Raw genomic sequence first — 26,089 nt, forward strand, 5'->3', positions numbered from 1 at the left:
CGAAAATACACAGGGCGTACATGTACGCCCTGTGTCCTTAAGTACCAGGGCACAAGGGCGTACCTGTACGCCCTATGTCCTTAAGAGGTTAAGTTTGACGCCATAATTGTGGCGTCGTTTTGCTACAAAATGGTGCATGTTCACCCCACGCAATTTCCTGTGAAGACACCTATCCCATTGAGTCACTCCCCTTTTCTAGCATGTTTTTGGTGTAGGTACATTAGTAGATCTGGGCCAGTGTTTAAATCATCTGCTTCATGCTTAAAAAGACCTCGCATACTTTTTATAAATATGATTTTTAAAAGTAAACTCCAGCTGGAGCATCAAGTTCCAAAATCATGAGAATGTAGACAGGACTTTACTGTATGTTGTGGAGGAAAATATCTTCATATGTTTTTAAAATCTCTATAAGCCATTTCTGTTGCTTAATTTTAAGTTATCTGGGAGATTTTTAAAAGTTCTCACATACTTTTTATGAATATGATTTTTAAAGATCAGATGCAATTCTGTGTCTTGACAGGGCCGTGTACCAGAGATGCTGTACAGTGTGAAAACCTCAGATCCACGGACCAAAAAACGTAAGTTTCATGGAAAGCGTCATGAATAAAACATGAACCGTATTTCCACAGACCTGACATATAAATCTGAGTTAGGCCTAATGGAGAATGTTTCAACCATTTGAGCACAAGTCAACTCTTTGTAACTCATTTTTTAACTATCTGCAGGATTTTTAAAAGCCCTTGCATACACAATTGCTTTGGACTGACAAGAATATGAATGCGGTGTCCCATTTTGGAAACCTCGTTTGTGATGCCTTAGTTGGTAAGACCTTGGGCTGTGGCTTGTGGGTTCCAATCCCACCTGTTTTTCTGAACTTTAAAGGTGTCTACTGGATGGTTTAAAGTCTTTGCGTAATTGTTATGATCTTGATTCCAGAAATTCCTTTTCATTGACAAGAGATTTTGATCCAAGTCGAAAATAAGAAAATCTCATGAGTCCCAGCATCCCCTTTGTGAAGATTTCTCTAAAAATTCAATTCCTTCTGAAAAGTAGGAGGGTATAGGCTAGGCTGTGCATCATTCCAAAAGGAACACGCCACTCTCATGAAGCTAAAGATTAAGCTAATAGTTTAAGCTCCGGTGTGAAAACTTGCAGACTTTAACGTACGAATAGTAAAATATGTCCCGAGTCTCTTCATTTTTTTTACACTGAAAAATATAAATGACAAAACAAGAAACTTTAACTTCAATTTGCATACATGAGTTAAAAACACACGACTTGCATAGCCGGCATTAAGAATGTTCTGTCTGATCCATAGTGTGTAGGCCCAGTGGCCTAATGGATAAGGCATCAGCCTCCGGAGCTGGGGATTGTGGATTCAAGTCCCACCTGGGTCGCTCAATTTTAAACGTCAGTGGGACTCTGAAAAATGCTGCTGAACCATTCATCCACATAATTCTAAACTCGCAATTTCAAGTTTCTGAGTCAGTTTCTGAAAAAAATAAGAACATACTTACTCTGCATTGTTACTAGCAAAGAAAGCTCTTCATATGTATCCATAGAATGTTTGTCAAGTGAGATTTCTATCTGAATGATGGAGGATTGACCAATGAAAAGGTGTAAAAACTTCTACTTTTGCCATGAGAAAATAGGCTGCATACCATTCTGAAAGGAAAACACTGCTCACACCTAGCCAAAGATTATGGCAAAAGTCGAGAGTTTGAGCTTTGGGGAGAAAATTGACAGACTTTAAAATATTTGGAATATGAATGGTTAGAATTTTTTCCTCAGCATCTTACTTTTTACACTGAGAAATATAAAAGAGGGTTGCGCGGATAGATACTTTTCTCTGACTCTATACCAACTATTGGTTGGCTTAAGTTTGACGCCATAATTGTGGCGTCGTTTTGCTACAAAATGGTGCATGTTCACCCCACGCAATTTCCTGTGAAGACACCTATCCCATTGAGTCACTCCCCTTTTCTAGCATGTTTTTGGTGTAGGTACATTAGTAGATCTGGGCCAGTGTTTAAATCATCTGCTTCATGCTTAAAAAGACCTTGCATACTTTTTATAAATATGATTTTTAAAAGTAAACTCCAGCTGGAGCATCAAGTTCCAAAATCATGAGAATGTAGACAGGACTTTACTGTATGTTGTGGAGGAAAATATCTTCATATGTTTTTAAAATCTCTATAAGCCATTTCTGTTGCTTAATTTTAAGTTATCTGGGAGATTTTTAAAAGTTCTCACATACTTTTTATGAATATGATTTTTAAAGATCAGATGCAATTCTGTGTCTTGACAGGGCCGTGTACCAGAGATGCTGTACAGTGTGAAAACCTCAGATCCACGGACCAAAAAATGTAAGTTTCATGGAAAGCGTCATGAATAAAACATGAACCGTATTTCCACAGACCTGACATATAAATCTGAGTTAGGCCTAATGGAGAATGTTTCAACCATTTGAGCACAAGTCAACTCTTTGTAACTCATTTTTTAACTATCTGCAGGATTTTTAAAAGCCCTTGCATACACAATTGCTTTGGACTGACAAGAATATGAATGCGGTGTCCCATTTTGGAAACCTCGTTTGTGATGCCTTAGTGGGTAAGACCTTGGGCTGTGGCTTGTGGGTTCCAATCCCACCTGTTTTTCTGAACTTTAAAGGTGTCTACTGGATGGTTTAAAGTCTTTGCGTAATTGTTATGATCTTGATTCCAGAAATTCCTTTTCATTGACAAGAGATTTTGATCCAAGTCGAAAATAAGAAAATCTCATGAGTCCCAGCATCCCCTTTGTGAAGATTTCTCTAAAAATTCAATTCCTTCTGAAAAGTAGGAGGGTATAGGCTAGGCTGTGCATCATTCCAAAAGGAACACGCCACTCTCATGAAGCTAAAGATTAAGCTAATAGTTTAAGCTCCGGTGTGAAAACTTGCAGACTTTAACGTACGAATAGTAAAATATGTCCCGAGTCTCTTCATTTTTTTTACACTGAAAAATATAAATGACAAAACAAGAAACTTTAACTTCAATTTGCATACATGAGTTAAAAACACACGACTTGCATAGCCGGCATTAAGAATGTTCTGTCTGATCCATAGCTGTGTAGGCCCAGTGGCCTAATGGATAAGGCATCAGCCTCCGGAGCTGGGGATTGTGGGTTCAAGTCCCACCTGGGTCGCTCAATTTTAAACGTCAGTGGGACTCTGAAAAATGCTGCTGAACCATTCATCACATAATTCTAAACTCGCAATTTCAAGTTTCTGAGTCATTTTCTGAAAAAAATAAGAACATACTTACTCTGCATTGTTACTAGCAAAGAAAGCTCTTCATATGTATCCATAGAATGTTTGTCAAGTGAGATTTCTATCTGAATGATGGAGGATTGACTAATGAAAAGGTGTAAAAACTTCTACTTTTGCCATGAGAAAATAGGCTTCATACCATTCTGAAAGGAAAACACTGCTCACACCTAGCCAAAGATTATGGCAAAAGTCGAGAGTTTGAGCTTTGGGGAGAAAATTGACAGACTTTAAAATATTTGGAATATGAATGGTTAGAATTTTTTCCTCAGCATCTTACTTTTTACACTGAGAAATATAAAAGAGGGTTGCGCGGATAGATACTTTTCTCTGACTCTATACCAACTATTGGTTGGCTTAAGTTTGACGCCATAATTGTGGCGTCGTTTTGCTACAAAATGGTGCATGTTCACCCCACGCAATTTCCTGTGAAGACACCTATCCCATTGAGTCACTCCCCTTTTCTAGCATGTTTTTGGTGTAGGTACATTAGTAGATCTGGGCCAGTGTTTAAATCATCTGCTTCATGCTTAAAAAGACCTTGCATACTTTTTATAAATATGATTTTTAAAAGTAAACTCCAGCTGGAGCATCAAGTTCCAAAATCATGAGAATGTAGACAGGACTTTACTGTATGTTGTGGAGGAAAATATCTTCATATGTTTTTAAAATCTCTATAAGCCATTTCTGTTGCTTAATTTTAAGTTATCTGGGAGATTTTTAAAAGTTCTCACATACTTTTTATGAATATGATTTTTAAAGATCAGATGCAATTCTGTGTCTTGACAGGGCCGTGTACCAGAGATGCTGTACAGTGTGAAAACCTCAGATCCACGGACCAAAAAACGTAAGTTTCATGGAAAGCGTCATGAATAAAACATGAACCGTATTTCCACAGACCTGACATATAAATCTGAGTTAGGCCTAATGGAGAATGTTTCAACCATTTGAGCACAAGTCAACTCTTTGTAACTCATTTTTTAACTATCTGCAGGATTTTTAAAAGCCCTTGCATACACAATTGCTTTGGACTGACAAGAATATGAATGCGGTGTCCCATTTTGGAAACCTCGTTTGTGATGCCTTAGTGGGTAAGACCTTGGGCTGTGGCTTGTGGGTTCCAATCCACCTGTTTTTCTGAACTTTAAAGGTGTCTACTGGATGGTTTAAAGTCTTTGCGTAATTGTTATGATCTTGATTCCAGAAATTCCTTTTCATTGACAAGAGATTTTGATCCAAGTCGAAAATAAGAAAATCTCATGAGTCCCAGCATCCCCTTTGTGAAGATTTCTCTAAAAATTCAATTCCTTCTGAAAAGTAGGAGGGTATAGGCTAGGCTGTGCATCATTCCAAAAGGAACACGCCACTCTCATGAAGCTAAAGATTAAGCTAATAGTTTAAGCTCCGGTGTGAAAACTTGCAGACTTTAACGTACGAATAGTAAAATATGTCCCGAGTCTCTTCATTTTTTTTACACTGAAAAATATAAATGACAAAACAAGAAACTTTAACTTCAATTTGCATACATGAGTTAAAAACACACGACTTGCATAGCCGGCATTAAGAATGTTCTGTCTGATCCATAGTGTGTAGGCCCAGTGGCCTAATGGATAAGGCATCAGCCTCCGGAGCTGGGGATTGTGGATTCAAGTCCCACCTGGGTCGCTCAATTTTAAACGTCAGTGGGACTCTGAAAAATGCTGCTGAACCATTCATCCACATAATTCTAAACTCGCAATTTCAAGTTTCTGAGTCATTTTCTGAAAAAAATAAGAACATACTTACTCTGCATTGTTACTAGCAAAGAAAGCTCTTCATATGTATCCATAGAATGTTTGTCAAGTGAGATTTCTATCTGAATGATGGAGGATTGACCAATGAAAAGGTGTAAAAACTTCTACTTTTGCCATGAGAAAATAGGCTTCATACCATTCTGAAAGGAAAACACTGCTCACACCTAGCCAAAGATTATGGCAAAAGTCGAGAGTTTGAGCTTTGGGGAGAAAATTGACAGACTTTAAAATATTTGGAATATGAATGGTTAGAATTTTTTCCTCAGCATCTTACTTTTTACACTGAGAAATATAAAAGAGGGTTGCGCGGATAGATACTTTTCTCTGACTCTATACCAACTATTGGTTGGCTTAAGTTTGACGCCATAATTGTGGCGTCGTTTTGCTACAAAATGGTGCATGTTCACCCCACGCAATTTCCTGTGAAGACACCTATCCCATTGAGTCACTCCCCTTTTCTAGCATGTTTTTGGTGTAGGTACATTAGTAGATCTGGGCCAGTGTTTAAATCATCTGCTTCATGCTTAAAAAGACCTCGCATACTTTTTATAAATATGATTTTTAAAAGTAAACTCCAGCTGGAGCATCAAGTTCCAAAATCATGAGAATGTAGACAGGACTTTACTGTATGTTGTGGAGGAAAATATCTTCATATGTTTTTAAAATCTCTATAAGCCATTTCTGTTGCTTAATTTTAAGTTATCTGGGAGATTTTTAAAAGTTCTCACATACTTTTTATGAATATGATTTTTAAAGATCAGATGCAATTCTGTGTCTTGACAGGGCCGTGTACCAGAGATGCTGTACAGTGTGAAAACCTCAGATCCACGGACCAAAAAACGTAAGTTTCATGGAAAGCGTCATGAATAAAACATGAACCGTATTTCCACAGACCTGACATATAAATCTGAGTTAGGCCTAATGGAGAATGTTTCAACCATTTGAGCACAAGTCAACTCTTTGTAACTCATTTTTTAACTATCTGCAGGATTTTTAAAAGCCCTTGCATACACAATTGCTTTGGACTGACAAGAATATGAATGCGGTGTCCCATTTTGGAAACCTCGTTTGTGATGCCTTAGTGGGTAAGACCTTGGGCTGTGGCTTGTGGGTTCCAATCCTACCTGTTTTTCTGAACTTTAAAGGTGTCTACTGGATGGTTTAAAGTCTTTGCGTAATTGTTATGATCTTGATTCCAGAAATTCCTTTTCATTGACAAGAGATTTTGATCCAAGTCGAAAATAAGAAAATCTCATGAGTCCCAGCATCCCCTTTGTGAAGATTTCTCTAAAAATTCAATTCCTTCTGAAAAGTAGGAGGGTATAGGCTAGGCTGTGCATCATTCCAAAAGGAACACGCCACTCTCATGAAGCTAAAGATTAAGCTAATAGTTTAAGCTCCGGTGTGAAAACTTGCAGACTTTAACGTACGAATAGTAAAATATGTCCCGAGTCTCTTCATTTTTTTTACACTGAAAAATATAAATGACAAAACAAGAAACTTTAACTTCAATTTGCATACATGAGTTAAAAACACACGACTTGCATAGCCGGCATTAAGAATGTTCTGTCTGATCCATAGTGTGTAGGCCCAGTGGCCTAATGGATAAGGCATCAGCCTCCGGAGCTGGGGATTGTGGATTCAAGTCCCACCTGGGTCGCTCAATTTTAAACGTCAGTGGGACTCTGAAAAATGCTGCTGAACCATTCATCCACATAATTCTAAACTCGCAATTTCAAGTTTCTGAGTCAGTTTCTGAAAAAAATAAGAACATACTTACTCTGCATTGTTACTAGCAAAGAAAGCTCTTCATATGTATCCATAGAATGTTTGTCAAGTGAGATTTCTATCTGAATGATGGAGGATTGACCAATGAAAAGGTGTAAAAACTTCTACTTTTGCCATGAGAAAATAGGCTGCATACCATTCTGAAAGGAAAACACTGCTCACACCTAGCCAAAGATTATGGCAAAAGTCGAGAGTTTGAGCTTTGGGGAGAAAATTGACAGACTTTAAAATATTTGGAATATGAATGGTTAGAATTTTTTCCTCAGCATCTTACTTTTTACACTGAGAAATATAAAAGAGGGTTGCGCGGATAGATACTTTTCTCTGACTCTATACCAACTATTGGTTGGCTTAAGTTTGACGCCATAATTGTGGCGTCGTTTTGCTACAAAATGGTGCATGTTCACTCCACGCAATTTCCTGTGAAGACACCTATCCCATTGAATCACTCCCCTTTTCTAGCATGTTTTTGGTGTAGGTACATTAGTAGATCTGGGCCAGTGTTTAAATCATCTGCTTCATGCTTAAAAAGACCTTGCATACTTTTTATAAATATGATTTTTAAAAGTAAACTCCAGCTGGAGCATCAAGTTCCAAAATCATGAGAATGTAGACAGGACTTTACTGTATGTTGTGGAGGAAAATATCTTCATATGTTTTTAAAATCTCTATAAGCCATTTCTGTTGCTTAATTTTAAGTTATCTGGGAGATTTTTAAAAGTTCTCACATACTTTTTATGAATATGATTTTTAAAGATCAGATGCAATTCTGTGTCTTGACAGGGCCGTGTACCAGAGATGCTGTACAGTGTGAAAACCTCAGATCCACGGACCAAAAAACGTAAGTTTCATGGAAAGCGTCATGAATAAAACATGAACCGTATTTCCACAGACCTGACATATAAATCTGAGTTAGGCCTAATGGAGAATGTTTCAACCATTTGAGCACAAGTCAACTCTTTGTAACTCATTTTTTAACTATCTGCAGGATTTTTAAAAGCCCTTGCATACACAATTGCTTTGGACTGACAAGAATATGAATGCGGTGTCCCATTTTGGAAACCTCGTTTGTGATGCCTTAGTTGGTAAGACCTTGGGCTGTGGCTTGTGGGTTCCAATCCCACCTGTTTTTCTGAACTTTAAAGGTGTCTACTGGATGGTTTAAAGTCTTTGCGTAATTGTTATGATCTTGATTCCAGAAATTCCTTTTCATTGACAAGAGATTTTGATCCAAGTCGAAAATAAGAAAATCTCATGAGTCCCAGCATCCCCTTTGTGAAGATTTCTCTAAAAATTCAATTCCTTCTGAAAAGTAGGAGGGTATAGGCTAGGCTGTGCATCATTCCAAAAGGAACACGCCACTCTCATGAAGCTAAAGATTAAGCTAATAGTTTAAGCTCCGGTGTGAAAACTTGCAGACTTTAACGTACGAATAGTAAAATATGTCCCGAGTCTCTTCATTTTTTTTACACTGAAAAATATAAATGACAAAACAAGAAACTTTAACTTCAATTTGCATACATGAGTTAAAAACACACGACTTGCATAGCCGGCATTAAGAATGTTCTGTCTGATCCATAGTGTGTAGGCCCAGTGGCCTAATGGATAAGGCATCAGCCTCCGGAGCTGGGGATTGTGGGTTCAAGTCCCACCTGGGTCGCTCAATTTTAAACGTCAGTGGGACTCTGAAAAATGCTGCTGAACCATTCATCCACATAATTCTAAACTCGCAATTTCAAGTTTCTGAGTCAGTTTCTGAAAAAAAAAAGAACATACTTACTCTGCATTGTTACTAGCAAAGAAAGCTCTTCATATGTATCCATAGAATGTTTGTCAAGTGAGATTTCAATCTGAATGATGGAGGATTGACCAATGAAAAGGTGTAAAAACTTCTACTTTTGCCATGAGAAAATAGGCTGCATACCATTCTGAAAGGAAAACACTGCTCACACCTAGCCAAAGATTATGGCAAAAGTCGAGAGTTTGAGCTTTGGGGAGAAAATTGACAGACTTTAAAATATTTGGAATATGAATGGTTAGAATTTTTTCCTCAGCATCTTACTTTTTACACTGAGAAATATAAAAGAGGGTTGCGCGGATAGATACTTTTCTCTGACTCTATACCAACTATTGGTTGGCTTAAGTTCGACGCCACAATTATGGCGTCGTTTTGCTACAAAATGGTGCATGTTCACTCCACGCAATTTCCTGTGAAGACACCTATCCCATTGAATCACTCCCCTTTTCTAGCATGTTTTTGGTGTAGGTACATTAGTAGATCTGGGCCAGTGTTTAAATCATCTGCTTCATGCTTAAAAAGACCTTGCATACTTTTTATAAATATGATTTTTAAAAGTAAACTCCAGCTGGAGCATCAAGTTCCAAAATCATGAGAATGTAGACAGGACTTTACTGTATGTTGTGGAGGAAAATATCTTCATATGTTTTTAAAATCTCTATAAGCCATTTCTGTTGCTTAATTTTAAGTTATCTGGGAGATTTTTAAAAGTTCTCACATACTTTTTATGAATATGATTTTTAAAGATCAGATGCAATTCTGTGTCTTGACAGGGCCGTGTACCAGAGATGCTGTACAGTGTGAAAACCTCAGATCCACGGACCAAAAAACGTAAGTTTCATGGAAAGCGTCATGAATAAAACATGAACCGTATTTCCACAGACCTGACATATAAATCTGAGTTAGGCCTAATGGAGAATGTTTCAACCATTTGAGCACAAGTCAACTCTTTGTAACTCATTTTTTAACTATCTGCAGGATTTTTAAAAGCCCTTGCATACACAATTGCTTTGGACTGACAAGAATATGAATGCGGTGTCCCATTTTGGAAACCTCGTTTGTGATGCCTTAGTTGGTAAGACCTTGGGCTGTGGCTTGTGGGTTCCAATCCCACCTGTTTTTCTGAACTTTAAAGGTGTCTACTGGATGGTTTAAAGTCTTTGCGTAATTGTTATGATCTTGATTCCAGAAATTCCTTTTCATTGACAAGAGATTTTGATCCAAGTCGAAAATAAGAAAATCTCATGAGTCCCAGCATCCCCTTTGTGAAGATTTCTCTAAAAATTCAATTCCTTCTGAAAAGTAGGAGGGTATAGGCTAGGCTGTGCATCATTCCAAAAGGAACACGCCACTCTCATGAAGCTAAAGATTAAGCTAATAGTTTAAGCTCCGGTGTGAAAACTTGCAGACTTTAACGTACGAATAGTAAAATATGTCCCGAGTCTCTTCATTTTTTTTACACTGAAAAATATAAATGACAAAACAAGAAACTTTAACTTCAATTTGCATACATGAGTTAAAAACACACGACTTGCATAGCCGGCATTAAGAATGTTCTGTCTGATCCATAGTGTGTAGGCCCAGTGGCCTAATGGATAAGGCATCAGCCTCCGGAGCTGGGGATTGTGGGTTCAAGTCCCACCTGGGTCGCTCAATTTTAAACGTCAGTGGGACTCTGAAAAATGCTGCTGAACCATTCATCCACATAATTCTAAACTCGCAATTTCAAGTTTCTGAGTCAGTTTCTGAAAAAAATAAGAACATACTTACTCTGCATTGTTACTAGCAAAGAAAGCTCTTCATATGTATCCATAGAATGTTTGTCAAGTGAGATTTCTATCTGAATGATGGAGGATTGACCAATGAAAAGGTGTAAAAACTTCTACTTTTGCCATGAGAAAATAGGCTGCATACCATTCTGAAAGGAAAACACTGCTCACACCTAGCCAAAGATTATGGCAAAAGTCGAGAGTTTGAGCTTTGGGGAGAAAATTGACAGACTTTAAAATATTTGGAATATGAATGGTTAGAATTTTTTCCTCAGCATCTTACTTTTTACACTGAGAAATATAAAAGAGGGTTGCGCGGATAGATACTTTTCTCTGACTCTATACCAACTATTGGTTGGCTTAAGTTTGACGCCACAATTATGGCGTCGTTTTGCTACAAAATGGTGCATGTTCACTCCACGCAATTTCCTGTGAAGACACCTATCCCATTGAATCACTCCCCTTTTCTAGCATGTTTTTGGTGTAGGTACATTAGTAGATCTGGGCCAGTGTTTAAATCATCTGCTTCATGCTTAAAAAGACCTTGCATACTTTTTATAAATATGATTTTTAAAAGTAAACTCCAGCTGGAGCATCAAGTTCCAAAATCATGAGAATGTAGACAGGACTTTACTGTATGTTGTGGAGGAAAATTTTTTAAAAGCCCTTGCATACACAATTGCTTTGGACTGACAAGAATATGAATGCGGTGTCCCATTTTGGAAACCTCGTTTGTGATGCCTTAGTTGGTAAGACCTTGGGCTGTGGCTTGTGGGTTCCAATCCCACCTGTTTTTCTGAACTTTAAAGGTGTCTACTGGATGGTTTAAAGTCTTTGCGTAATTGTTATGATCTTGATTCCAGAAATTCCTTTTCATTGACAAGAGATTTTGATCCAAGTCGAAAATAAGAAAATCTCATGAGTCCCAGCATCCCCTTTGTGAAGATTTCTCTAAAAATTCAATTCCTTCTGAAAAGTAGGAGGGTATAGGCTAGGCTGTGCATCATTCCAAAAGGAACACGCCACTCTCATGAAGCTAAAGATTAAGCTAATAGTTTAAGCTCCGGTGTGAAAACTTGCAGACTTTAACGTACGAATAGTAAAATATGTCCCGAGTCTCTTCATTTTTTTTACACTGAAAAATATAAATGACAAAACAAGAAACTTTAACTTCAATTTGCATACATGAGTTAAAAACACACGACTTGCATAGCCGGCATTAAGAATGTTCTGTCTGATCCATAGTGTGTAGGCCCAGTGGCCTAATGGATAAGGCATCAGCCTCCGGAGCTGGGGATTGTGGGTTCAAGTCCCACCTGGGTCGCTCAATTTTAAACGTCAGTGGGACTCTGAAAAATGCTGCTGAACCATTCATCCACATAATTCTAAACTCGCAATTTCAAGTTTCTGAGTCAGTTTCTGAAAAAAAAAAGAACATACTTACTCTGCATTGTTACTAGCAAAGAAAGCTCTTCATATGTATCCATAGAATGTTTGTCAAGTGAGATTTCTATCTGAATGATGGAGGATTGACCAATGAAAAGGTGTAAAAACTTCTACTTTTGCCATGAGAAAATAGGCTGCATACCATTCTGAAAGGAAAACACTGCTCACACCTAGCCAAAGATTATGGCAAAAGTCGAGAGTTTGAGCTTTGGGGAGAAAATTGACAGACTTTAAAATATTTGGAATATGAATGGTTAGAATTTTTTCCTCAGCATCTTACTTTTTACACTGAGAAATATAAAAGAGGGTTGCGCGGATAGATACTTTTCTCTGACTCTATACCAACTATTGGTTGGCTTAAGTTTGACGCCATAATTGTGGCGTCGTTTTGCTACAAAATGGTGCATGTTCACTCCACGCAATTTCCTGTGAAGACACCTATCCCATTGAATCACTCCCCTTTTCTAGCATGTTTTTGGTGTAGGTACATTAGTAGATCTGGGCCAGTGTTTAAATCATCTGCTTCATGCTTAAAAAGACCTTGCATACTTTTTATAAATATGATTTTTAAAAGTAAACTCCAGCTGGAGCATCAAGTTCCAAAATCATGAGAATGTAGACAGGACTTTACTGTATGTTGTGGAGGAAAATATCTTCATATGTTTTTAAAATCTCTATAAGCCATTTCTGTTGCTTAATTTTAAGTTATCTGGGAGATTTTTAAAAGTTCTCACATACTTTTTATGAATATGATTTTTAAAGATCAGATGCAATTCTGTGTCTTGACAGGGCCGTGTACCAGAGATGCTGTACAGTGTGAAAACCTCAGATCCACGGACCAAAAAACGTAAGTTTCATGGAAAGCGTCATGAATAAAACATGAACCGTATTTCCACAGACCTGACATATAAATCTGAGTTAGGCCTAATGGAGAATGTTTCAACCATTTGAGCACAAGTCAACTCTTTGTAACTCATTTTTTAACTATCTGCAGGATTTTTAAAAGCCCTTGCATACACAATTGCTTTGGACTGACAAGAATATGAATGCGGTGTCCCATTTTGGAAACCTCGTTTGTGATGCCTTAGTTGGTAAGACCTTGGGCTGTGGCTTGTGGGTTCCAATCCCACCTGTTTTTCTGAACTTTAAAGGTGTCTACTGGATGGTTTAAAGTCTTTGCGTAATTGTTATGATCTTGATTCCAGAAATTCCTTTTCATTGACAAGAGATTTTGATCCAAGTCGAAAATAAGAAAATCTCATGAGTCCCAGCATCCCCTTTGTGAAGATTTCTCTAAAAATTCAATTCCTTCTGAAAAGTAGGAGGGTATAGGCTAGGCTGTGCATCATTCCAAAAGGAACACGCCACTCTCATGAAGCTAAAGATTAAGCTAATAGTTTAAGCTCCGGTGTGAAAACTTGCAGACTTTAACGTACGAATAGTAAAATATGTCCCGAGTCTCTTCATTTTTTTTACACTGAAAAATATAAATGACAAAACAAGAAACTTTAACTTCAATTTGCATACATGAGTTAAAAACACACGACTTGCATAGCCGGCATTAAGAATGTTCTGTCTGATCCATAGTGTGTAGGCCCAGTGGCCTAATGGATAAGGCATCAGCCTCCGGAGCTGGGGATTGTGGGTTCAAGTCCCACCTGGGTCGCTCAATTTTAAACGTCAGTGGGACTCTGAAAAATGCTGCTGAACCATTCATCCACATAATTCTAAACTCGCAATTTCAAGTTTCTGAGTCAGTTTCTGAAAAAAAAAAGAACATACTTACTCTGCATTGTTACTAGCAAAGAAAGCTCTTCATATGTATCCATAGAATGTTTGTCAAGTGAGATTTCTATCTGAATGATGGAGGATTGACCAATGAAAAGGTGTAAAAACTTCTACTTTTGCCATGAGAAAATAGGCTGCATACCATTCTGAAAGGAAAACACTGCTCACACCTAGCCAAAGATTATGGCAAAAGTCGAGAGTTTGAGCTTTGGGGAGAAAATTGACAGACTTTAAAATATTTGGAATATGAATGGTTAGAATTTTTTCCTCAGCATCTTACTTTTTACACTGAGAAATATAAAAGAGGGTTGCGCGGATAGATACTTTTCTCTGACTCTATACCAACTATTGGTTGGCTTAAGTTTGACGCCACAATTATGGCGTCGTTTTGCTACAAAATGGTGCATGTTCACTCCACGCAATTTCCTGTGAAGACACCTATCCCATTGAATCACTCCCCTTTTCTAGCATGTTTTTGGTGTAGGTACATTAGTAGATCTGGGCCAGTGTTTAAATCATCTGCTTCATGCTTAAAAAGACCTTGCATACTTTTTATAAATATGATTTTTAAAAGTAAACTCCAGCTGGAGCATCAAGTTCCAAAATCATGAGAATGTAGACAGGACTTTACTGTATGTTGTGGAGGAAAATATTTTTAAAAGCCCTTGCATACACAATTGCTTTGGACTGACAAGAATATGAATGCGGTGTCCCATTTTGGAAACCTCGTTTGTGATGCCTTAGTTGGTAAGACCTTGGGCTGTGGCTTGTGGGTTCCAATCCCACCTGTTTTTCTGAACTTTAAAGGTGTCTACTGGATGGTTTAAAGTCTTTGCGTAATTGTTATGATCTTGATTCCAGAAATTCCTTTTCATTGACAAGAGATTTTGATCCAAGTCGAAAATAAGAAAATCTCATGAGTCCCAGCATCCCCTTTGTGAAGATTTCTCTAAAAATTCAATTCCTTCTGAAAAGTAGGAGGGTATAGGCTAGGCTGTGCATCATTCCAAAAGGAACACGCCACTCTCATGAAGCTAAAGATTAAGCTAATAGTTTAAGCTCCGGTGTGAAAACTTGCAGACTTTAACGTACGAATAGTAAAATATGTCCCGAGTCTCTTCATTTTTTTTACACTGAAAAATATAAATGACAAAACAAGAAACTTTAACTTCAATTTGCATACATGAGTTAAAAACACACGACTTGCATAGCCGGCATTAAGAATGTTCTGTCTGATCCATAGTGTGTAGGCCCAGTGGCCTAATGGATAAGGCATCAGCCTCCGGAGCTGGGGATTGTGGGTTCAAGTCCCACCTGGGTCGCTCAATTTTAAACGTCAGTGGGACTCTGAAAAATGCTGCTGAACCATTCATCCACATAATTCTAAACTCGCAATTTCAAGTTTCTGAGTCAGTTTCTGAAAAAAAAAAGAACATACTTACTCTGCATTGTTACTAGCAAAGAAAGCTCTTCATATGTATCCATAGAATGTTTGTCAAGTGAGATTTCTATCTGAATGATGGAGGATTGACCAATGAAAAGGTGTAAAAACTTCTACTTTTGCCATGAGAAAATAGGCTGCATACCATTCTGAAAGGAAAACACTGCTCACACCTAGCCAAAGATTATGGCAAAAGTCGAGAGTTTGAGCTTTGGGGAGAAAATTGACAGACTTTAAAATATTTGGAATATGAATGGTTAGAATTTTTTCCTCAGCATCTTACTTTTTACACTGAGAAATATAAAAGAGGGTTGCGCGGATAGATACTTTTCTCTGACTCTATACCAGCTATTGGTTGGCTTAAGTTTGACGCCATAATTGTGGCGTCGTTTTGCTACAAAATGGTGCATGTTCACTCCACGCAATTTCCTGTGAAGACACCTATCCCATTGAATCACTCCCCTTTTCTAGCATGTTTTTGGTGTAGGTACATTAGTAGATCTGGGCCAGTGTTTAAATCATCTGCTTCATGCTTAAAAAGACCTTGCATACTTTTTATAAATATGATTTTTAAAAGTAAACTCCAGCTGGAGCATCAAGTTCCAAAATCATGAGAATGTAGACAGGACTTTACTGTATGTTGTGGAGGAAAATATCTTCATATGTTTTTAAAATCTCTATAAGCCATTTCTGTTGCTTAATTTTAAGTTATCTGGGAGATTTTTAAAAGTTCTCACATACTTTTTATGAATATGATTTTTAAAGATCAGATGCAATTCTGTGTCTTGACAGGGCCGTGTACCAGAGATGCTGTACAGTGTGAAAACCTCAGATCCACGGACCAAAAAACGTAAGTTTCATGGAAAGCGTCATGAATAAAACATGAACCGTATTTCCACAGACCTGACATATAAATCTGAGTTAGGCCTAATGGAGAATGTTTCAACCATTTGAGCACAAGTCAACTCTTTGTAACTCATTTTTTAACTATCTGCAGGATTTTTAAAAGCCCTTGCATACACAATTGCTTTGGACTGACAAGAATATGAATGCGGTGTCCCATTTTGGAAACCTCGTTTGTGATGCCTTAGTTGGTAAGACCTTGGGCTGTGGCTTGTGGGTTCCAATCCCACCTGTTTTTCTGAACTTTAAAGGTGTCTACTGGATGGTTTAAAGTCTTTGCGTAATTGTTATGATCTTGATTCCAGAAATTCCTTTTCATTGACAAGAGATTTTGATCCAAGTCGAAAATAAGAAAATCTCATGAGTCCCAGCATCCCCTTTGTGAAGATTTCTCTAAAAATTCAATTCCTTCTGAAAAGTAGGAGGGTATAGGCTAGGCTGTGCATCATTCCAAAAGGAACACGCCACTCTCATGAAGCTAAAGATTAAGCTAATAGTTTAAGCTCCGGTGTGAAAACTTGCAGACTTTAACGTACGAATAGTAAAATATGTCCCGAGTCTCTTCATTTTTTTTACACTGAAAAATATAAATGACAAAACAAGAAACTTTAACTTCAATTTGCATACATGAGTTAAAAACACACGACTTGCATAGCCGGCATTAAGAATGTTCTGTCTGATCCATAGTGTGTAGGCCCAGTGGCCTAATGGATAAGGCATCAGCCTCCGGAGCTGGGGATTGTGGGTTCAAGTCCCACCTGGGTCGCTCAATTTTAAACGTCAGTGGGACTCTGAAAAATGCTGCTGAACCATTCATCCACATAATTCTAAACTCGCAATTTCAAGTTTCTGAGTCAGTTTCTGAAAAAAAAAAGAACATACTTACTCTGCATTGTTACTAGCAAAGAAAGCTCTTCATATGTATCCATAGAATGTTTGTCAAGTGAGATTTCTATCTGAATGATGGAGGATTGACCAATGAAAAGGTGTAAAAACTTCTACTTTTGCCATGAGAAAATAGGCTGCATACCATTCTGAAAGGAAAACACTGCTCACACCTAGCCAAAGATTATGGCAAAAGTCGAGAGTTTGAGCTTTGGGGAGAAAATTGACAGACTTTAAAATATTTGGAATATGAATGGTTAGAATTTTTTCCTCAGCATCTTACTTTTTACACTGAGAAATATAAAAGAGGGTTGCGCGGATAGATACTTTTCTCTGACTCTATACCAACTATTGGTTGGCTTAAGTTTGACGCCATAATTGTGGCGTCGTTTTGCTACAAAATGGTGCATGTTCACTCCACGCAATTTCCTGTGAAGACACCTATCCCATTGAATCACTCCCCTTTTCTAGCATGTTTTTGGTGTAGGTACATTAGTAGATCTGGGCCAGTGTTTAAATCATCTGCTTCATGCTTAACCCTTTCGTGACCAAGGGTCATTGATGCCCTAATGTCCAGGTCAAAATTTACAAATCTGACATGCGTCACTTTATGTGGTAATAGCTTTGGAACACTTTTACTTATCCAAACCATTCTGAGATTGTTTTCTCGTGACATATTGTACTTCATGATAGTCATATATTTGAGTCAATATATTTCACCTTTATTTATGAAAAAATCCAAAATGTACCCAAAATTTTGAAAAATTCACAATTTTACAAATTTCAATTTCTCTGCTTCTAAAACAGAAAGTCATATCTAATAAAATATTTATTACTTAACATTTCCCATATGTCTACTTTATGTTGGCATCATTTTGGAAATGTCATTTTATTTTTTTAGGACGTTAGAAGGCTTAGAAGTTTAGAAGCAATTCTTAAAACTTTTAAGAAAATTTCCAAAACCCACTTTATAAGGACCAGTTCAGGTCTGAAGTCACTTTGTGGGGCCTACATAGTGGATACCCCCATAAATGACCCCATTGCAAAAACTACACCCCTCAAGTTACTCAAAACTGATTTTACAAACTTTTTTAACCCTTTAGGTGTTCCACAAGAATTAAAGGAAAATGGAGATGAAATTTCTAAATTTCACATTTTTGGCAGATTTTCCATTTTATTGCATTTTTTTATTTAACACATTGAGGGTTAACAGCCAAACAAAACTCAATATTTATTACCCTGATTCCGCGGTTTACAGAAACACCCCACATGTGGTCGTAAACTGCTGTACGGGCACACGGCAGGGCGCAGAAGGAAAGGAATGCCATACGGTTTTTGGAAGGCAGATTTTGCTGGATTGGTTTTCTGAACGCCATATGTTTTTTATTTTTCTGCCGATCGTCTTGTGCAAGGGCTCGTTTTTTGCAGAAAGTGTTGAGGTTTTAATTGGTACCATTTTTGGGTACATAGGATTTTTTGATCATTCATTATTACACTTTATATGGCAAGGTGACCAAAAAATTGGCTGTTTTGGAACAGCTTTCATTTATTTATTTTTACAGCGTTCATCTGAGGAGTTAGGTCATGTGATAGTTTTATAGAGAAGATCGTTACGGACGTGGCAATACCTAATATGTATACTTTTTCTTATTTATTTAAGTTTTACACAATAATAGCATTTCTGAAACCAAAAAAATTATGTTTTAGTGTCTCCATAGTCTGAGAGCCATAGCTTTTATATTTTTTGGGCGATTGTCTTAAATAGGGTATCATGTTTTGCGGGATGAGGTGACGGTTTAATTGGTACTATTTTGGGGGTCATAAGCCTTTTTTATCGCTTGCTGTTGCACTATTTGTGATGTAAGGTGACAAAAATAGCTTTTTTTGGCACAGTTTTTTTTTTTTTTTTTTAATAGTGTTTATCGGACTGGGTCTATCATGTGATATATTTATAGAGACGGTCGTTACGGACGCGGTGACACCTAATTTGTGTATTTTATTTTTTTATTTTTTTTATAGGAAAAGGCAATTTCTTTTTTTAATTTACATTTTTATTTATTTATTTTTCATTTTTATTATTTTCACTTTCCTTTTTTATCAAGTCCCTCTTGGATCATGAAGATCCAATGGGGCTGATGGCTGTACTATACTTTGCAATGCTCTTGCATTGCAAAGTATAATACTATTAGATGCCCTGTAGGTGGCAGCACCAGATGCCTTTGCCATGGCAACCGGACGCCTTTGCAAAGCGTCCGGTTGCCATGGCAACCATCGGGCGCTGCTATCAGCGCTGCAGCCCCGATGGTTCAGAGAGGGAGCTCCCTCCCTCTATTAACCCCATGGATGCTGCAACCGCAGCATCTATGGGGTTACAGCAGAGTGTCAGCATAGAGCTGACACTCGCTGCTGATGGCGACGGCTCAGGACTGGAGCCGCCGCCATCACACACAGCGGGGGCACAGGATCGGGGGCAGCGCTGGAATGGGGGGGGGGGTTGTATTGGGGTACGGCGGCTAACCTTGAGGGTGAGGGAGGCTGGGGCAGGAGGGGCGGGGAGACAGCATGGGGCGGACCGCATCAGGGAGGGACTACATAAATATGGACGGGGAAACTACTTCATCAGGGGCAGGCGCGCACAGGGGGGTGTTGGAGGAGCACAGGAAAGGGGCACAGATTGGGGGCCACAGAGACACTACCTGATTTCAGGCTCTGATCTGCAGAGCGCAGATCAGAGCCTGAAACCGGCATTTTTTCCACTGCCGCGATCCGATTGGTTAGTCTGCACAGACTAACCAATCGGATCGATTGTCGGCAAGGGGCCACTCTGATTGGTCCCTTGCCGGCATTACTGAACTGTATGCTGTCCGTGACAGCAGCAGTGCGGGGGCAGAAGCTTTAATCCAAGCGCTTTGCAGCGCTTGGATTAAAGAACTGTCTTGACGTTTATAGACGTGATAGCTGCACGGGGCATGTGCAGCTATCACGTATATATACAGATTGCAGTCGGGAAAGGGTTAAAAAGACCTTGCATACTTTTTATAAATATGATTTTTAAAAGTAAACTCCAGCTGGAGCATCAAGTTCCAAAATCATGAGAATGTAGACAGGACTTTACTGTATGTTGTGGAGGAAAATATCTTCATATGTTTTTAAAATCTCTATAAGCCATTTCTGTTGCTTAATTTTAAGTTATCTGGGAGATTTTTAAAAGTTCTCACATACTTTTTATGAATATGATTTTTAAAGATCAGATGCAATTCTGTGTCTTGACAGGGCAGTGTACCAGAGATGCTGTACAGTGTGAAAACCTCAGATCCACGGACCAAAAAACGTAAGTTTCATGGAAAGCGTCATGAATAAAACATGAACCGTATTTCCACAGACCTGACATATAAATCTGAGTTAGGCCTAATGGAGAATGTTTCAACCATTTGAGCACAAGTCAACTCTTTGTAACTCATTTTTTAACTATCTGCAGGATTTTTAAAAGCCCTTGCATACACAATTGCTTTGGACTGACAAGAATATGAATGCGGTGTCCCATTTTGGAAACCTCGTTTGTGATGCCTTAGTTGGTAAGACCTTGGGCTGTGGCTTGTGGGTTCCAATCCCACCTGTTTTTCTGAACTTTAAAGGTGTCTACTGGATGGTTTAAAGTCTTTGCGTAATTGTTATGATCTTGATTCCAGAAATTCCTTTTCATTGACAAGAGATTTTGATCCAAGTCGAAAATAAGAAAATCTCATGAGTCCCAGCATCCCCTTTGTGAAGATTTCTCTAAAAATTCAATTCCTTCTGAAAAGTAGGAGGGTATAGGCTAGGCTGTGCATCATTCCAAAAGGAACACGCCACTCTCATGAAGCTAAAGATTAAGCTAATAGTTTAAGCTCCGGTGTGAAAACTTGCAGACTTTAACGTACGAATAGTAAAATATGTCCCGAGTCTCTTCATTTTTTTTACACTGAAAAATATAAATGACAAAACAAGAAACTTTAACTTCAATTTGCATACATGAGTTAAAAACACACGACTTGCATAGCCGGCATTAAGAATGTTCTGTCTGATCCATAGCGTGTAGGCCCAGTGGCCTAATGGATAAGGCATCAGCCTCCGGAGCTGGGGATTGTGGGTTCAAGTCCCACCTGGGTCGCTCAATTTTAAACGTCAGTGGGACTCTGAAAAATGCTGCTGAACCATTCATCCACATAATTCTAAACTCGCAATTTCAAGTTTCTGAGTCAGTTTCTGAAAAAAATAAGAACATACTTACTCTGCATTGTTACTAGCAAAGAAAGCTCTTCATATGTATCCATAGAATGTTTGTCAAGTGAGATTTCTATCTGAATGATGGAGGATTGACCAATGAAAAGGTGTAAAAACTTCTACTTTTGCCATGAGAAAATAGGCTTCATACCATTCTGAAAGGAAAACACTGCTCACACCTAGCCAAAGATTATGGCAAAAGTCGAGAGTTTGAGCTTTGGGGAGAAAATTGACAGACTTTAAAATATTTGGAATATGAATGGTTAGAATTTTTTCCTCAGCATCTTACTTTTTACACTGAGAAATATAAAAGAGGGTTGCGCGGATAGATACTTTTCTCTGACTCTATACCAACTATTGGTTGGCTTAAGTTTGACGCCATAATTGTGGCGTCGTTTTGCTACAAAATGGTGCATGTTCACTCCACGCAATTTCCTGTGAAGACACCTATCCCATTGAATCACTCCCCTTTTCTAGCATGTTTTTGGTGTAGGTACATTAGTAGATCTGGGCCAGTGTTTAAATCATCTGCTTCATGCTTAAAAAGACCTTGCATACTTTTTATAAATATGATTTTTAAAAGTAAACTCCAGCTGGAGCATCAAGTTCCAAAATCATGAGAATGTAGACAGGACTTTACTGTATGTTGTGGAGGAAAATATTTTTAAAAGCCCTTGCATACACAATTGCTTTGGACTGACAAGAATATGAATGCGGTGTCCCATTTTGGAAACCTCGTTTGTGATGCCTTAGTTGGTAAGACCTTGGGCTGTGGCTTGTGGGTTCCAATCCCACCTGTTTTTCTGAACTTTAAAGGTGTCTACTGGATGGTTTAAAGTCTTTGCGTAATTGTTATGATCTTGATTCCAGAAATTCCTTTTCATTGACAAGAGATTTTGATCCAAGTCGAAAATAAGAAAATCTCATGAGTCCCAGCATCCCCTTTGTGAAGATTTCTCTAAAAATTCAATTCCTTCTGAAAAGTAGGAGGGTATAGGCTAGGCTGTGCATCATTCCAAAAGGAACACGCCACTCTCATGAAGCTAAAGATTAAGCTAATAGTTTAAGCTCCGGTGTGAAAACTTGCAGACTTTAACGTACGAATAGTAAAATATGTCCCGAGTCTCTTCATTTTTTTTACACTGAAAAATATAAATGACAAAACAAGAAACTTTAACTTCAATTTGCATACATGAGTTAAAAACACACGACTTGCATAGCCGGCATTAAGAATGTTCTGTCTGATCCATAGTGTGTAGGCCCAGTGGCCTAATGGATAAGGCATCAGCCTCCGGAGCTGGGGATTGTGGGTTCAAGTCCCACCTGGGTCGCTCAATTTTAAACGTCAGTGGGACTCTGAAAAATGCTGCTGAACCATTCATCCACATAATTCTAAACTCGCAATTTCAAGTTTCTGAGTCAGTTTCTGAAAAAAAAAAGAACATACTTACTCTGCATTGTTACTAGCAAAGAAAGCTCTTCATATGTATCCATAGAATGTTTGTCAAGTGAGATTTCTATCTGAATGATGGAGGATTGACCAATGAAAAGGTGTAAAAACTTCTACTTTTGCCATGAGAAAATAGGCTGCATACCATTCTGAAAGGAAAACACTGCTCACACCTAGCCAAAGATTATGGCAAAAGTCGAGAGTTTGAGCTTTGGGGAGAAAATTGACAGACTTTAAAATATTTGGAATATGAATGGTTAGAATTTTTTCCTCAGCATCTTACTTTTTACACTGAGAAATATAAAAGAGGGTTGCGCGGATAGATACTTTTCTCTGACTCTATACCAGCTATTGGTTGGCTTAAGTTTGACGCCATAATTGTGGCGTCGTTTTGCTACAAAATGGTGCATGTTCACTCCACGCAATTTCCTGTGAAGACACCTATCCCATTGAATCACTCCCCTTTTCTAGCATGTTTTTGGTGTAGGTACATTAGTAGATCTGGGCCAGTGTTTAAATCATCTGCTTCATGCTTAAAAAGACCTTGCATACTTTTTATAAATATGATTTTTAAAAGTAAACTCCAGCTGGAGCATCAAGTTCCAAAATCATGAGAATGTAGACAGGACTTTACTGTATGTTGTGGAGGAAAATATCTTCATATGTTTTTAAAATCTCTATAAGCCATTTCTGTTGCTTAATTTTAAGTTATCTGGGAGATTTTTAAAAGTTCTCACATACTTTTTATGAATATGATTTTTAAAGATCAGATGCAATTCTGTGTCTTGACAGGGCCGTGTACCAGAGATGCTGTACAGTGTGAAAACCTCAGATCCACGGACCAAAAAACGTAAGTTTCATGGAAAGCGTCATGAATAAAACATGAACCGTATTTCCACAGACCTGACATATAAATCTGAGTTAGGCCTAATGGAGAATGTTTCAACCATTTGAGCACAAGTCAACTCTTTGTAACTCATTTTTTAACTATCTGCAGGATTTTTAAAAGCCCTTGCATACACAATTGCTTTGGACTGACAAGAATATGAATGCGGTGTCCCATTTTGGAAACCTCGTTTGTGATGCCTTAGTTGGTAAGACCTTGGGCTGTGGCTTGTGGGTTCCAATCCCACCTGTTTTTCTGAACTTTAAAGGTGTCTACTGGATGGTTTAAAGTCTTTGCGTAATTGTTATGATCTTGATTCCAGAAATTCCTTTTCATTGACAAGAGATTTTGATCCAAGTCGAAAATAAGAAAATCTCATGAGTCCCAGCATCCCCTTTGTGAAGATTTCTCTAAAAATTCAATTCCTTCTGAAAAGTAGGAGGGTATAGGCTAGGCTGTGCATCATTCCAAAAGGAACACGCCACTCTCATGAAGCTAAAGATTAAGCTAATAGTTTAAGCTCCGGTGTGAAAACTTGCAGACTTTAACGTACGAATAGTAAAATATGTCCCGAGTCTCTTCATTTTTTTTACACTGAAAAATATAAATGACAAAACAAGAAACTTTAACTTCAATTTGCATACATGAGTTAAAAACACACGACTTGCATAGCCGGCATTAAGAATGTTCTGTCTGATCCATAGCGTGTAGGCCCAGTGGCCTAATGGATAAGGCATCAGCCTCCGGAGCTGGGGATTGTGGGTTCAAGTCCCACCTGGGTCGCTCAATTTTAAACGTCAGTGGGACTCTGAAAAATGCTGCTGAACCATTCATTCACATAATTCTAAACTCGCAATTTCAAGTTTCTGAGTCATTTTCTGAAAAAAATAAGAACATACTTACTCTGCATTGTTACTAGCAAAGAAAGCTCTTCATATGTATCCATAGAATGTTTGTCAAGTGAGATTTCTATCTGAATGATGGAGGATTGACTAATGAAAAGGTGTAAAAACTTCTACTTTTGCCATGAGAAAATAGGCTTCATACCATTCTGAAAGGAAAACACTGCTCACACCTAGCCAAAGATTATGGCAAAAGTCGAGAGTTTGAGCTTTGGGGAGAAAATTGACAGGCTTTAAAATATTTGGAATATGAATGGTTAGAATTTTTTCCTCAGCATCTTACTTTTTACACTGAGAAATATAAAAGAGGGTTGCGCGGATAGATACTTTTCTCTGACTCTATACCAACTATTGGTTGGCTTAAGTTTGACGCCATAATTGTGGCGTCGTTTTGCTACAAAATGGTGCATGTTCACTCCACGCAATTTCCTGTGAAGACACCTATCCCATTGAATCACTCCCCTTTTCTAGCATGTTTTTGGTGTAGGTACATTAGTAGATCTGGGCCAGTGTTTAAATCATCTGCTTCATGCTTAAAAAGACCTTGCATACTTTTTATAAATATGATTTTTAAAAGTAAACTCCAGCTGGAGCATCAAGTTCCAAAATCATGAGAATGTAGACAGGACTTTACTGTATGTTGTGGAGGAAAATATTTTTAAAAGCCCTTGCATACACAATTGCTTTGGACTGACAAGAATATGAATGCGGTGTCCCATTTTGGAAACCTCGTTTGTGATGCCTTAGTTGGTAAGACCTTGGGCTGTGGCTTGTGGGTTCCAATCCCACCTGTTTTTCTGAACTTTAAAGGTGTCTACTGGATGGTTTAAAGTCTTTGCGTAATTGTTATGATCTTGATTCCAGAAATTCCTTTTCATTGACAAGAGATTTTGATCCAAGTCGAAAATAAGAAAATCTCATGAGTCCCAGCATCCCCTTTGTGAAGATTTCTCTAAAAATTCAATTCCTTCTGAAAAGTAGGAGGGTATAGGCTAGGCCAGTGGTCGGCAAGCCGCGGCTCGCGAGCCACATGCGGCTCTTTACACACTTTAATGCGGCTCTTCTGCAGGGCTCCAGATGCCATTAGCGACTAGACCCGCCGCCGCAGCTCTGCTCAATACAGCGGCGGGCACAGGAGATGATCGTTCTCAGCAGCGCAGGAGGAGTCTCTCCCTCCCCCCTGTGCTGCTGCTGTCCCCGCCGCTGCCAATAAGAAGAGGCAGGAGGAGGAGGGGAGGGGCTGTGGCCACTGCGCCACCAATGAAGAAAACTGACCTGTTAATACAAATACAGGAGGCGGGTGCCGGAATCAAATAGCCGGCACCCGACCTCTGTGACAGGGAGCTGCGATCCGCTGCAGTTGAGTTAACCCTTCAGGTGCGGTACCTGAGGGGTTAACTGCCGCTGATCGCAGCTCCCTGTCACAAAGGTCGGGTGTCGGCTATTTGATTCCGGCACCCGCCTCCTGTATTTGTATAAGAAACGTTGGTGGCACAGTGCCCCCCCCCCCCAGTATAATAAACGTTGGTGGCACAGTGCCCCCCCCCCCAGTATAATAAACGTTGGTGGCACAGTGCGCCACCCCCCCCCCCCCCAGTATAATAAACGTTGGTGGCACAGTGCGCCCCCCCCCCCCCCAGTATAATAAACGTTGGTGGCACAGTGCGCCC

General features: G+C 38.7%; 13 non-coding genes across 13 annotated transcripts; all 13 read left to right on the forward strand.

The window, feature by feature from the left end:
- The first annotated feature begins 1,324 nt into the window (after positions 1-1,324).
- Positions 1,325-1,397, forward strand: TRNAR-CCG. The gene has a single exon. It is a non-coding gene; the product is annotated as a tRNA-Arg (tRNA).
- Positions 1,398-3,113: 1,716 nt separating this feature from the next.
- On the forward strand, positions 3,114-3,186 carry TRNAR-CCG. Its single transcript has one exon. It is a non-coding gene; the product is annotated as a tRNA-Arg (tRNA).
- Positions 3,187-4,899: 1,713 nt separating this feature from the next.
- Positions 4,900-4,972, forward strand: TRNAR-CCG. The gene has a single exon. It is a non-coding gene; the product is annotated as a tRNA-Arg (tRNA).
- Positions 4,973-6,687: 1,715 nt separating this feature from the next.
- On the forward strand, positions 6,688-6,760 carry TRNAR-CCG. Its single transcript has one exon. It is a non-coding gene; the product is annotated as a tRNA-Arg (tRNA).
- Positions 6,761-8,475: 1,715 nt separating this feature from the next.
- TRNAR-CCG lies at positions 8,476-8,548 on the forward strand. The gene has a single exon. It is a non-coding gene; the product is annotated as a tRNA-Arg (tRNA).
- A 1,715-nt stretch (positions 8,549-10,263) lies between these two features.
- Positions 10,264-10,336, forward strand: TRNAR-CCG. Its single transcript has one exon. It is a non-coding gene; the product is annotated as a tRNA-Arg (tRNA).
- Positions 10,337-11,706: 1,370 nt separating this feature from the next.
- Positions 11,707-11,779, forward strand: TRNAR-CCG. The gene has a single exon. It is a non-coding gene; the product is annotated as a tRNA-Arg (tRNA).
- Positions 11,780-13,494: 1,715 nt separating this feature from the next.
- On the forward strand, positions 13,495-13,567 carry TRNAR-CCG. The gene has a single exon. It is a non-coding gene; the product is annotated as a tRNA-Arg (tRNA).
- Positions 13,568-14,938: 1,371 nt separating this feature from the next.
- Positions 14,939-15,011, forward strand: TRNAR-CCG. The gene has a single exon. It is a non-coding gene; the product is annotated as a tRNA-Arg (tRNA).
- A 1,715-nt stretch (positions 15,012-16,726) lies between these two features.
- Positions 16,727-16,799, forward strand: TRNAR-CCG. The gene has a single exon. It is a non-coding gene; the product is annotated as a tRNA-Arg (tRNA).
- A 4,196-nt stretch (positions 16,800-20,995) lies between these two features.
- On the forward strand, positions 20,996-21,068 carry TRNAR-CCG. The gene has a single exon. It is a non-coding gene; the product is annotated as a tRNA-Arg (tRNA).
- Positions 21,069-22,439: 1,371 nt separating this feature from the next.
- On the forward strand, positions 22,440-22,512 carry TRNAR-CCG. The gene has a single exon. It is a non-coding gene; the product is annotated as a tRNA-Arg (tRNA).
- Positions 22,513-24,227: 1,715 nt separating this feature from the next.
- On the forward strand, positions 24,228-24,300 carry TRNAR-CCG. Its single transcript has one exon. It is a non-coding gene; the product is annotated as a tRNA-Arg (tRNA).
- The last annotated feature ends 1,789 nt before the right edge of the window (positions 24,301-26,089 follow it).

The sequence above is a fragment of the Bufo bufo genome, chromosome 1 (genome assembly GCF_905171765.1).
Source record: "Bufo bufo chromosome 1, aBufBuf1.1, whole genome shotgun sequence".
NCBI classification, from domain to species: domain Eukaryota; kingdom Metazoa; phylum Chordata; class Amphibia; order Anura; family Bufonidae; genus Bufo; species Bufo bufo.